Genomic DNA, 10743 nt, shown 5'->3' on the forward strand with positions numbered 1-10743 from the left:
AATTATGACAATTATGTGGCCGGCTAAGCAGTTATACCTAATTACCATGTCGTATACATGCTAATGACAGCTAATTTTGCTGTATAGTTTGTTTCATTAGAATCGTGTACTACATATGCATGCTCAAACTTCAGAGTTTATTGCTCAAACCAGCACACTCACAATTTAAAAAACCGTAAGAGGGAGACCACTTTCCAGTGTTACATTCTAAGAGGGCACAGATTTCCTGCCTTTGCTACTCAAAATGTGGTGCAGGACCGGCAGCAGCAGCAGTATCACCTGGGAGCCTGTTAGAAATGTAGAAGATCGGGCCCCTCTCCAGACTCACCGCATCAAAATCAATGACGTGATTCACAACAAAATTTGAGAAGTCCTCTGTCAATAATTGACCTTAGATAATTTCCTAAGGGAGTTGCCAGAGGAAGGGAGAGTACACAGAAGTCAGTCACTGCTGTAGGACTCGCACAACAGAAGTGAGCCTGCGGCTTATTTCAGATAGGACTTCTCAGCTTCGCGCATGCAGCGCCCCATTCTGTAGGTGTAAGGTGGGCTCAGTAATCAGCTTCTTTAACAGGTTCCCTCAATGGCTGGGATGCCTGCAAGTTTGAGATCCACAGTCTGTGCCTGCTACTTGACAAGGAAGAGAGGGATGGGATGGAACTGCAGCTGGAGGGTGGAAGGGACGTTCAAAGCAACACATGAGGCTACAGGGTGCAGAAAATGCAGTTAGTTCCTGTACACTCCGGGAATGTCTACATTTATGATTGAATTCAAATGATCAATTTAAAAAATTACTCAGGTCAAGAATGTATATTTAGATTTTTAAAGTAATCTGGCCTTCAGTGACCCTGAGTCTTAAATGAAAACCATGTATTACAGAGAAACACCCACAATGTGCACCCCTCACTCCTATGCAAGAAGCTGTGCTATAATTCACCAACTAAATCACCTCTGCCACTGGGGTGTCAGACTTTAGCTAACATTTTCTGGACTATATTCTTATACTGTTTGTAACATCCTTGCTTAGGGAGGAACAAGGTAATTTGTGGGAGATGTGTCTTTGGGAAAATGCTGCGACACTGGCTTCATTTTGAGCAGGACTTGGAAACACCAGGACTTTTTTTTTCCTTCAAGCCAAGGCTATGTATCTGATACATATGTATACAATGTGATAACATTTTTATATAGAAATAATGAAAACTATAATTAATATTAAAATATCCATTTAAGTAGGAAGAAAGTTCGGTTGGAGAATATATTTTACAGATTCTTTTATATGATTCGAATTGAACTCCATTATTAAGTAATTTGCTGAAAAAATCAAGAGTATTGTTGCTGAATTTAAAGGCAAAATGGCTCAAAAAATCTCTTCCTTTCTCTCAATTTTGATGCATTGCTCTCCAGGGGCAATTAATGCCTTCCCAGTGACCCCACTCAATGGAATTTTATGTAGTAGAAAGGATTTCATTCTTACATTCCCACCCCAAATTTCAGAACAAATTCACTCATTCATTTTGGAACCCTTGTGATGATGAGGCACGGTTGATCACCCATGTTTCTTAAGGTTCTGAAGGATAAATACTTAATATTTGAAGGTAGATGGGTCCATATTTGCTGAATACAGCATAAATCTGAAGTTACAGAAAGAACAGCTCAGCTAATGGCGAGCCCAGAGTCTGATTCATAGTTTTTAAAATGATTAACCCCACACCCTTCCCTGCCCTAGCTGGCCAGTAGCAAACCATCCTTTAGAGAGGTATAAATTAAGGGAACATGCTTCGTATTAAGGAATATGTCATAGATTCATCTAAATGCCCTTGGTGAGATATAACGTGTTTAAACACAGTTTTAAATGCAGTCTGATTTATACGTTTGCATGATTTGTAAAATTTTGCTAATACACTCTAATAAACAGTAAGGATCATTGTAAAAAGTAGGTCTGAATTCTTCCAAAGTCTCATTAATTCTATAACCCTTTGAGAAGACATGAACTGCCTGGGAGCAGAGTGTAACTTTTGTGTAAATGTGATCTATTGAGAGAGCTACATTATGTAATGTCTGAAAATTTTTTGGAAATACAAATATTGTATTTGTATTTGGTACAAATACAAATGGTACAAATACAAATAAAAGGTTGGTATGGCTTTCCTTCAGCATCCACGGGGGATTGGTTCTGGGCCAATCCAGGCCAACTTTGCATCCAGGCTACTTCCTCCATACCAAAATCCTTAGATGCCCAAGTCCCTGATACAAACTGGCATCGTGTAGCACTGCATGGCACATCGTATCTCAATTTTGCACTCTCTGTAGGAAAGTAGGCTCCCAAAAGTGCTGGAGAACACTATGGCGATAAAGTAGCTTAGAATTTTTTTTTTTTTTTTTTTTTTTTTTAAATTTTTGAGACAGGGTTCTACTCTGTAGCTCAGGCTAGAGTAGCAATGGCACGATCATGGCTCACTGCAGCCTTGAACTCCTGGGCTCAAGTGATCCTCCTGCCTCCTAAAATAGCATTTTAAAGTGAAATGAGGTTGGAAATGGTGGCTCATGCCTATAATCCTAACACTTTAGGATGCTGAGGTGGGAGGATACATGGAGCCCTGGGGTTCCAGAACAGCCTGGGCAGCATAGCAAGACCACCTCTCTAAAAAAAAAAAAAAAAAAAAAAACAAAAATAAAAATATTAGCTCGGTATGGGGGTGGGCACCTGTAGTCCCAGCTACTGGGGAGGCCTAGGCTGGCAGATTATTTGAGACTCTTGAGGAGTCGAGGGTGATTGCGCCACTGTACTCCAGCGTGGGCAACAGAGCTAGACTCTGTCTCAAAATAAATAAAAAGATAAAAATAAAAAACCAAGGAAATGAAACAATTACCCTCACATCAAGGACATTTTAAGATAGCCAATGCCATTTACATGTTTCAGATCCACTAAGTAATTTCGCATCTGTATTTCATTCTGCTGTACTCTCAACAGTCACCAGAGCCCCTTGGCTCTTCAGTTTTACACTGTGCTGCTCTTCTCTGCACCATTTTTCAACTAAAAATTTATTGGGCGTGGGGCCAGGCACGGCGGCTCGCACCTGTAAATCCCAGCACTTTGGGAGGCCGAGGCGGGAAGGTCACATGAGGTCAGGAGTTCGAGGCCAGCCTGGCCAACATGGTGAAACTCCGTCTCTACTAAAAATAAAAAATTAGCCAAGTGTAGTGTGGGGCGCCTGTAATCCCAGCTACTTGGGAGCCTGAGGCAGGAGAATCGCTTGAACCCCAGGGGCGGTGGTTGCAGTGAGCCGAGGTTGCACCACTCCACTCCAGTCTGGGCAACAGAATGAGACCCTGTCTCAAAAAAAAAAAAAAAAAAAAAGAGAAAAAAAATTTTGGGCACTACTATATTTAGCTAGGAGCTGGAGAAATACACAAAGAGGAATGGAATCTACCCTCAAGGAGCTATAGTTTAGCTTGGACTATAAGACATTTGCAGGTAAGTAGCTTCCTGTCACAGGACGTCATTGTCAGGAAGAGATCACCATTGACAATTGCTTGCTCTTAAAATTTGAATAAAAGGACCAGATTATGGAATATAAAAAAGGCATTTTTAAAAGACGATGAAAATAATGCACAGGTGAACAAATTACAATGTACTTTTCTCTTTAGCAACTGCGCTCTACCCACGGCCTACTTTTTGTCTGCGAAACTCACTTTGATTCAACTAGCTTTACACTTTGATAGAAATCTGCTATACTCTGGTGCCCCCTGGAGGCAGTCTACTGCTAGGTCGAGGAGAAAAAAATCCAGAGGACTTTCAACTACAACTGGAGCAACTATACTTTTGTTCAACAAATCCCTTTTTTTTTTTTTTTCAATATGGAATTCTGATCTGGGTTTGTTAAACTAGAATTTATCTAAAGTACAGATTTCCCAAGAGAGTAGGGTTGAGCAGAAGAGAACATCCTCAGCATTAAATAATATGTTATGTATTCTTCTAAATGCACATGGGCAGATACTATATGTTTAAATACAATTACACACACAACATAATTTTTTGTATTTGTATAATTTGTGAAAATGAAAATTTTATGATACGTTCTAAAATATAGCAAAATTTACTTGTTAAATAAATAAATGAAGGAATGAATTGCTGTGCTTTGGTGTTCAATTAGATAAATTGATGTTACTTTGTCTCTCTTTTTTTATTCCCTTCTCAGAAGCCCTTCCATCACAGAGACTTATAATGCAGTTGTTGAACTTAGTCAATGTTCATAGAGGGATAGAGAGGAAACAGGATTGTGGTATAATTTTTCTCTAGGAAAATGTGTACAGTCCTTTGCTAATGACTACTAACTTGTAAATCTGGTTGAAAGCTACTCGTGCCCTCAGAGACTTCCTTTAATGGAATAATACATAATGCTCACATTAATTTTAAACAAAGTGATTTTATTTTCTGGAATAAATACAGAGCCTCAAATTCATTAGCTGGTTTGAAATTTCAGGATCCCAGATGTACTCTGCTTTAAATCAAGAAAACCCCTCAGGCTTCTTTCTGGAGAGAAAGTGGAAGTTAACAAATACCTATGGCACAACAATGTCATCAGCTTCATTACATAGTTACATATTTAACTTTGTTATATATTGAAGACATTAAACTCGGCTTTCCAAGATAGTGGGAAAATCATGTTTTGGCTCATTAAATATTCTGATTAGTGGAAAGTTATTACATTAAACACATACGGTTTACCAATTATTTTCAAAGAATCAGAACACAACAAATAAAATCGATAGTATATTAAGTATAATTAATTTTTTTGATGACTGTAGAATTCACTTCAGCACCTTTTATTGCCTTGGTAATCATGGTGAACATTAAAATATAAGTCTAGGAGGTTTGGGAGGTATGGTGATAGGAGATTTAGCAACTGAAGTCAGCTGTTCTAGAAAGGGAAAAATGATAAATAAAGGTATTTATAAGAGTTGTTATATTGGCCATAATTACTACTATAAAGCTATACCTAAGGAATACTTAAAATAAGATATTTTTCACTGCTCCCTACTGTGTTTGTATGTGTGTGTGTTTGTGTGTGTGTATTCGTTTAAAGCTGTACCTAAATTTTGATGGTAAATATCTAACCCCGGTTAAAGGAGGGAGAACTTTTTTTTTTTTGCTTTAAAAAAAGGGATAGAGGCTGGGTGCGGTGGCTCATGCCTGTAATCTCAGCACTTTGGGAGGCCGAGATGGGCAGATCATGTGAGGTCAGGAGTTCGAGACCAGCCTGGCCAACATGGTGAAACCTCGTCTCTACTAAAATACAAAAATTAGCCAGGTGTGGTGGTGTGAGCCTGTAGTCCCAGCTATTCTGGAGGCTGAGGCAGGAGAATTGCTTGAGCCCAGGAGGCAGAGGTTGCAGTGGGCACCGAGATTGCACCACTGCACTCCAGCCTGGGCAACAGAGTAAGACTGTCTCAAAAAAAAAAAAGAGGTAGAAAGAGGGAGAACTATACTGATATGGTTTGAATATATGTCCCTGTGAATCATGTTGAATTGTGATCCCAGTGTTGGAGGCGGGGCCTGGTGGGAGGTGTTTGGGTAACAGGGGCAGATCCATCATGTCTTGTTGTTATGAGTGAGTGCTCAGGGAATCTCATTGTTTAGAAATATGTTCATACTTTCTCTCTTGCACTCTCTCTCTTTCTCTCCCTCTCCCCTACACTCCCTCTCACCACGTGGGATGCCTGCCCCTCCTTCACCTTCTGCCATAATTGTAAGCTACCTGAGGTCTCCCCAGAAGCCAAACAGATGCCAGCACCATGCTTCCTGTACAGCTTGCAGAATTGTGAGCCAATTAAGCCTCTTTTCTTTATAAATTACCCAGTCTCAGATATTTCTTATAGCAATGCAAGAATGGCCTATTGTATATACCTAATCAGACAGTATTCATTTTTTAACAACATGTCTTTATCAAGTATTTGCGAAGTATTCATCCTTAGTTCCTATAGAAACTTTTGCCACTCATTATTTTGATTACATATTTAATTAAAATACAAAATTACAGTAGTAAATACAAATGGCATAAACATGTTTGAGACCAGACACAAGTGATTCTTAGTAAAAATCCCAGGGAACTTGAGGGAGCAGCAGGGCTGGTGCTCTCTGGAGGCCTCCTACAGGGAGTTTGCAGCATGACTAGTCCACAGGATTCTAGAGGAAATAAGGATCAGTGGGTTAGCAAGATTCTACTGTAACAATGGTTGTGAGCCCCAAATGCCCATAGGCAACCACTCTTAATACTTTGGTAGGCACTTCTCTATGTATTTATATTTTTTCGTTTGTTTGCTTGTTTGTTTTTGTTTTTGTTTTTGAGACGGAGTCTTGCTCTGTCGTCCAGGCTGGAGCGCAGTGGCACAATCTTGGCTCACTGCAACCTCTGCCTCTTGGGTTCAAGCAATTCTCCAGCCTCAGCCTCTCGAGTAGCTGGGACTATAGGCATGTGCCATGCGTCTGGCTAATTTTTGTATTTTTAGTAGAGACGGGGTTTCACCATGCTGGACAGGCAGGTCTCAAACTCCTCACCTCAGGTGATCCGCCCGTTTTGGCCTCCCAAAGTGCTGGGATTACAGGCATGAACCACCGCGCCTGTATTTATGTACCTGTTTGTAAATGTCATTACACTACATTGGTTTTTTGGTAGTCTGCCAACTCACCTAAAAATATGTAGTAGAAAATTTTCCATGCCATTGAATAAATATGCAAATCATTTTCCTCATCCACTACTAAAAAGGACAGAGAGAGGAAGAAGGAATGAAGAGGAGAGGAAGGGGGAAACAGAAAAGAGGAAAAGAGAACAAAGAAAAATGGTAAAGGAAAATGAAAGAACTGCTTAAACAGAGCAACTTCGTAAGATTCAGTGGAAGATTTTCACATCCACTCTCTGCCAGATCACATAATCTACACAGGAACTCACGGAGATAGATGAGAGCGCACACTCCTGCTGATTTTGGCTCTTCCAAGCTCAGAAATGAGCGCAGCAAACTCAGCAATTGGCACTCTCTGGGCAAGGTACCTTTTTCCCTCTCCTCCTCTACCCCTCCCACCCTCTCTTCTCTGCCCCTATTCTCCTCCTCTTTCCTTCCCTTCCTTCATCTCCCTCTCTCCCTTCTTTCCTTGCATACTCCTTGCTTCCTTCCTTCTTCTCTCCCTGCTTCTTTCTTACTCGTGCCTCTCTCTCGCTGTCTGTCATTTAAAATGGATGTATAATCAATATTCACAGTAAAACGCACAGATCTTAGTTGTATGGTTCAGTGAGACTGAAAAATGTGCACACACTAGGACCCTCATTGCCATCATTGGATAATGTTTCCCCACGCCCAGTTGGTCTCCTACCCACTGCCCCCTGCTCCCTGCCCCCTGCTATCCCACCCAGGCACCTTCCCCCACAACCCCCATCTCTGTTGCCCAGACTGGAGTGAGTGGCTCCATCTCAGCGCTCACTGCAACCTCAGCCTCCCAGGCTCAAGCCAATCTCGTGCCTGTGTAGCTGGGACTACAGGCACGCACCACCACGCCTGGGTCATTTTTGTATTTTTTGTAGAGAAGGGATTTCATTATGTTGCCCAGCCTGTTCTCAAACTCCTGGCCTCAAGTGATCTGCTTGCTTCTGCCTCTCAGACTACTGGGATTACAGGCATGAGCCACTGCTTGGGGCCTCCCAGGCACCTTTCTATCACCAGAGACTAGTTTTGCCTGTTCTTGTGCTTCATACACATAGAATTATAAGGTAGGTATACTTTTGAGCAAGGCTTCTTTAACTCAGTGTAATGTTTTTAAGATTCATCTGCATTGTTGCATATATCAGTACTTTCCTTTTCATTGCTGAGTAGTATCCACTGTATGAACATACAATTTGTCTATGCAATTTCCTGTTGATGGACATTGGGTTGTCCATATTTTTTCTCTATTATATATAAAGCTGTTATGACATTCATCTATAAGGCTTTTTGTGGACATACATTGTTTATTTCTCTTAGGTTTCTGTATACCTAGAGTTGAATTGTTAGGCCATAGGGTAGGCTTATCTATAACTTTATAGGAAATAGACAGTTTTTCAAAGTGGTTGTATGATTTCATATCCTCATTAGCAATGTATAAGAGTTCCAGTTGCTCCGCAACCTCAATTACGTTTGATGTTGTCAATTTTTAAATTTTAGTTGTGTTGATGGGTGTGAAATGGAATCCCATTGTGATTTATTTAGCATTTCACTGATGACTAATGATGTAAGTACTTTTTCAAGTGCTTTTTGGATACATATAAATCTTGCAAGTGTTTTTGGCCATTTAAAAATTGGGTTATCTTTTTATTATTGAGTGGAAGATGAGATATATATATATATATTCTATAATATGTAGATCTATATAGACCCTGCCCCCACACACTATTTTATCCCAGTCTGAGGCTGACCCATTCATTTTTTGATGAGTAGAAGTTTTAAATTCTGATGAAAACCAATTTATCTTTTTTCTTTTATGGTATCCTAAGAAATCTTTTCCTAACTCAGCATTCAGCATTCTCTGGGCAAGGTACTTATTCCCTTCCCCTTCCCCTACCCCTCCCATCCTCTCTTCTTCTCTCTCCTCCCTTCCCCTGTGTTTTCTTCTGGAAGCTTAAAGTGTTAGCTTTTATGTTTAGGTCTATGGTCTTTCTCAAATTAATTTTTGTATATACTATGAGGTAGATGTCAAGTTTCTTTATTTTCCATATAGACCTACAGTTATTCAAGGACAATTTTTGAAAACATTTTTCCCCATCAAATTTTTCATGGCCAATGTTGAAAATCAAATGATTGCATATCTGTTTCTGAACTCTCTATTCTTTTGACTGCTCAATGTGTCTCTTCTTATGCCAGTTCTACTCTGTGTTTATTACTGTAACTTTAGAGTAAGTCTCAAAATTAGCTTTGTACAGTGGCAGTATCGTAGCCAATGAGGTCTGAGGCGCGATTATTGCTAATAGAGTAAGTCTCAAAATCAAGTAGTGTTACTCCTCCAACTTTGTTTTTTTAAAAAAAGATTTTGTTTTCCTGGCTAAATGCTAGGTCGTTTGTGTTCTCATGAAAATTTTAGAATCAGTTTTTCTGTTTCTGTTTTTTTTTTTTCAAAGTTTACTGGGATCTTAATTAAAATGGCAGTGAATCTGTAGATTAATTTGGGGAGAACTGATGTCTTAGCAATACTGAAGCCTCTAAATCAGGGATGTGGTATGTCTTATTATTTATTTCAGTCTTTAATTTCCCTCAGTAAGGTTTTATGATTTTTAGTGTAGCAGTCTTATACATCTTTTGTTAAAGTTTTTGATAATATTTTTGATGTCACTATATATGATATTTTCAATGTTGATTTCCAATCATTGCTACTCTGTAGACATACAACTCAATTTTGCATCTTATATTCTGTGACTTTGCTACATCTTATATTCTGTGACTTTGCTAACATAACTAAGTTTTTTTGTTTAATACGTTGATTGAGATTTTCTTATATAAACAATCACATCTTCTTTGAGTCATTCTTATTTATTTCGAAACTAATGTTTATTTTCCATCAACCTTATTTCTATTTTCCTTAAGAGTCTGTGAAAGAACAGCTTAGGAACACTCAGTGATTGTTCCTACCCATTCAGCAGACTGAGCAGTGAGAGCTGCAGACCAGTCTTCCGTGGCAGGCTGAATGCTTCAGTCTTAGTAGGGACCTGCTGAACAGGCACAGAGGGCACCTGCACATCTTTAGACCAGTCAGCCTGAGTAGTGGTGCACTCACGAGGTGGAGCAGCCCATTCACCCTGAAATTCATCCTTGGCCACAGCTTTTTCAGCGGCAGCCTGCTCTTCCTTTTCAATGTGCTCAGGATCTCTGTAGAAGCAAATATCAGGCATGACCTCTTCCCATGAGTACTTATGGGAGATAGTGCCACGCATGTGTAGACCTTCCTGGGTCAGCCTCCACCACATCAGACCCACTGAGTGAGAGCCCTTGTCGTTACATGGGATTGCAATGTCCACACAGTGCAGAAGAGAATCTGTCAAACAGAGCAATGGTTGATAGGTGGGTGAACATAAGATGACTCTGTGAGCAGCTGGTGGTCAGCCCTGGGCCAGTAACCACCAGAAGACGCAGTTCTTGGAAGGCTGCCTAGATCTGGTTAGTGAAGGTTCCAGGAGTAAAGTGGCCAGCAATAGGAATGACTCCAGTGGCAGCAGCAACTTCAGCACAGGCTGCTGGCCAGCATTCCTGGATGATATGAAATTGAAATTGGCAGGGTATTCAATGGCAACAATAGCATGATGCTTCTACCAGGTCCTCTTTAGATTTGTGGTGTAGAAGCGATCATTTTTCCTTTTGTAGACCTACTGTTCCATTTGGAAGTCAAGATTGGTGCAATGTAAGTCAGTTACTGCTGCAAGATAGTTGAGGACATACTTCTTCATTTGCAGGACATCAAGGGCTCTGGACATTGTGTGAGTTTCCCTTTAAGTTATGAAGGGAATCTAGAACCGGACCGTATGGATGCCTCTCTAGTTAGTGTGGAAAGCCTTGATCCTTTATGTTTGTTTCATGGTCTTGCTTCATTGCACTAAGACTTCCAGTGCAATATTGAATAAAAATGGTGTGCAGTGGACATTGTGCCTTCTTCCCAATCTTAGCATGACTTAAGTATTTTTGTCATTAAGTGTGATGACACTTTTAGGGTTTTAGATCTTTCATCAA

At 40.1% G+C, this 10743-nt stretch overlaps 1 pseudogene; it reads right to left on the bottom strand.

Moving 5' to 3' along the window:
- Positions 1-9624: 9624 nt before the first annotated feature.
- LOC105538563 lies at positions 9625-10490 on the bottom strand (annotated as a pseudogene).
- Positions 10491-10743: the final 253 nt, after the last annotated feature.

Source organism: Mandrillus leucophaeus, unplaced genomic scaffold (genome assembly GCF_000951045.1).
Source record: "Mandrillus leucophaeus isolate KB7577 unplaced genomic scaffold, Mleu.le_1.0 Scaffold194, whole genome shotgun sequence".
NCBI classification, from domain to species: domain Eukaryota; kingdom Metazoa; phylum Chordata; class Mammalia; order Primates; family Cercopithecidae; genus Mandrillus; species Mandrillus leucophaeus.